This window comes from Amblyomma mixtum, chromosome 6, assembly GCF_055824585.1.
Source record: "Amblyomma mixtum isolate Tamu chromosome 6, ASM5582458v1, whole genome shotgun sequence".
NCBI lineage: Eukaryota > Metazoa > Arthropoda > Arachnida > Ixodida > Ixodidae > Amblyomma > Amblyomma mixtum.
In genome coordinates, this window is record NC_143017.1 from 129,069,442 (window position 1) to 129,073,043 (window position 3,602).

Below are 3,602 nucleotides of genomic sequence, written 5' to 3' on the forward strand. Positions count from 1 at the left end.
AGTAGCTAGTGCGTACTTGGGCCGCGCACGGTTCATGACACTGGAGAGAAAATTTTGAGATTCAGAGAGCAAAAGACTGCAAAGATGGCGATGGGCATGTGATTCTTTGAATAGTTGATCCCCTTTGTCGATGTACTTATGTAGAAGATGTCGAAGTACGAAAACGTGTAGAAGTAGAAGTACGAAAACATCAGGACCTCTGATGTTCGTTTTTGCTCCAGTCAGCGAGGAAGACTGCACTGACTATTTTTTCTTCGCAAGACGGGTGAATACGCCATCTAAAGAAATCCAAGGAATTGGGAAGAAATCGGGCTTCCATTACATTGAGCACGACAAAGAATTTATCGTGCTCAATTATTGTCAGGATATTTTTTTATCATAGCACTTATAGTACGTCCCCCCCCCCCCCCCCCAGTCCCCTACATAGGGGTCTCCTCCCGTATACACATAATATGCAACCTGTACTTAGCTAACATGCAATAAAATTGACTTCGATGATCGGTTTCGAATCGACACGCCTGTCCACTCAGGCAGCAAACAATGACTACGATTGTGCGCCTCGTAGAGTGCGGACGAAACGACCTCCTCTGAGAAGAGTTATATTAAATATAAATTAAAGTTTATCTAACCTTTAATTTGTTCTCTCCCTACTTCGGCGTGTAATCGAGACTTGAAATGCATTCAAGGAGATGGCTGAGTCGGGCTGGTTGGTTCATGTTGAGTGGTACGGCAAAACAGCGCTGACGGACGGGACGGCGCTGTTCCGTCCCGTCCGTCAGCGCTTTTTTTCCGTACCACTCAACTTGAAATGCGCGCCTTTTCGGCTTCTTTAAGCTGAATCCTTTAATTGTTTATTCATTTCTCCTAGCTTCTTTCTGCAATAAGGACTGTCATCAGTACCGTCGCGAGCCACGTTAAGTCATCGGGGAGACCGGACGGTGCGTCAATGATCGGCTACGCGAACACGCGAAAGACAGAAAACAAGTCACGCCGAAATAACATGGTCATTCATTTCGCAGATTGCGACAAATGTGAGGCGTTTTTAGACCAGACTACTATCATCGCCAAGTATAGAGATCACACCTCACGCCTGATATCGGAGGCCTTTCACATTCACACATTAGGCAACTCATGTGTAAGCCAACCATCGGTGGCTCTATTCCCACAGGAGATCGCTTTTCTTAATCATTGATGATATCCCGAATGTATGCCTTGTCATGTTTACACCGCAGTTTTCCCTTCTATGCTTTATATTGCACCTCTCTTTCGCAATAAACCATTTGGTTGTTAGTTCAGCGCATGTGTTTGTCTCATCTTCTTCCGTCCCGTCCGTCAGCGCTGTTTTGCCGTACCATTCAACATGAACCAACCAGCCCGACTCAGCCCTCTCCTTGAATTCTACGTTAAGTAAACTCCATGGCAAAGCACTCCGTTAACGCTCGCCAGCGACCGCTATCTTGTGGCAGCCGAGACCAGCCTACCCTATTAAAGCTCCTAATCTGGCTGCTCCTCTTCATTTTCTGTCGCCTTCTTTAAGAATTCTACGAGGGCTTTAAAATATAGTTTTAGAAACAAGAACATGTAAGGGCTCCGCAAATTTCTTTTCTTAGCATTTTTATAAGCTGAGGCATTCGCGAAATGCCAGAATGAGCATGATTGCTATCGTTCTAATTCAGTTTTACTAATGACCTTTCTTTGAAACAATTAGGCTGTTACTTTGTACTGATATTAGATCACAGGTGGCTGCATTTCGAGATCGCTCTTAAATGTAGAACTCTCGCAGCAAGCAACCATTGCGAGATGGCTCAACTTAAGACTGAACCCTGCGAGCTGCATATGCACAACCTAAAACCTACCCTTCCTGGTGCAACGGGCGTTGGTGCGGGCGGCAATTCTCACGTGCAGTATGGCGAATCTGAGCACAATTGCTCCTCATTTCCCTGCTGAGGAAGTTGTCAGGGTACCGCGCTTGTCTTCCCGCAAGTGAGCACAGATTTTATCGCCGAATATTTTGTCACCTCAGTCGGCTACAAGAATTCTACAAAATGGAGCCGTTTAGATAATCATAAGGATGGATGCTAGGGCTTGTTCACGCTTTAAGAAAAAAAAAACAGCGCAAAAAAATACAAGCACTGAGAAAGACAGACACACGTACACAGCGCTCTCTGTGTGCGTCTTCCTCATTCCTTGCCTTTGTTTGCACCACGTTTTTCCTTAAATTTAAGTATGCTTCCGCCGTTTCGTACCAAGACAGCTCACTTCATTTGAATCATACATAGCTAAAGAACTTTTCAGCGTTTCAGTACACCATGCACTCGACGACACAGGCTGGAAGAGAAAGAAAAAATGTGCCTATTTTCTGTGCAGGATCTAGAGCCAATCCCCCGCCGTGGGTATGTGCCATTAAGCCTGAGGACATCATCAGCATCATCATCATCATCATCATCATCACCATCATCATCTATAGTCGCTCTCCAAGGCTTATTCGTGCTGCATGAAACGTACTGGATGTGGGTGTTCGGAAAAAAAATATTCCTGCGCAGTCGCGCAAGTGAATTGTTTACAATATATGAATGTACTCGGGGTCTAGATGCTCCTTCCTCTGGTCACAATATCAGGCAACTGGGTAGCCAGGTGGAGCTGCAGTAAACATCCTTCCAAGAAATCGCGTTCCGCAGGCTTTTGGTGCCGATAGTACATGCTCTATTGTGGGACTCCTCCACCAGCTTACACGCAGCCGAGAGATTGCATCGCCCGCGTTTCGCATCTCGCATTCCCTTTGTCCGCTTCGACGGCCGCTTCATCTCGTACCTTCAGCTTGGCCTTCGCGCTTTTGCTCCCTCTAAAACAACAAACGCAAACTGTAACAGTCATAGATGCGCGGCACGGCTCCTTTGCATACTCCACGAGTGCCTGTTACCACCTTTTCTTTCTACACAAGCGAAGGACAGCCTCGCTGAAACCCGTTTTCGGGCTACGGTGACCACGTCTGAAAGCCTCGCGAGGCGGCATCGATATGCGAGACGCCCTGTGTCACTGCAGTTTCGCAGTAACAGCGGCAGAAAATCGGCCGACCTCGACAGAGGGGAGCAACAATAAAACAGGCCTGGGTGCAGTCGAACGCGGCTGGCGTCGGCGTCAATGGCGGTGGGCGCTGACGTACAACGGGTGGGATCAGGTAACTGTCCCTCAGTTCAGGTTTCGCGAGCTTTCTCGCAACCGACCGCGCAGCTGTTTAGAAGCTGCATGAAAGGTAAACTTGTAGTCCTTGTAACGGTGTTCTGAGAAGCGTTAACAAAAGGCCGCTGAATGCTCGGGGCAAAAATACGGCGCGAAAAGGCACTGACAAAAGAACGAAGTGAACGGGTCTCAGTGCATTGGTATTCGAAATGTCAGTAGGTGCGAGATGAGAGCAAGAAGAGAGCAAGCACCTCAACTCAGGTTGAAATTTTCTGTGTAAAACTGCAATGCCCCCCCCCCCCCCTATATTTTTCTAGGACGACGAAGTTAATTCATGACATGAAAGGCACTGCGGAAAAAGAACACCTACTCCTTCCAAAGTGCCCTTTCAAGAGTTGTGGTGAAGCAAAGCGGACGCAATA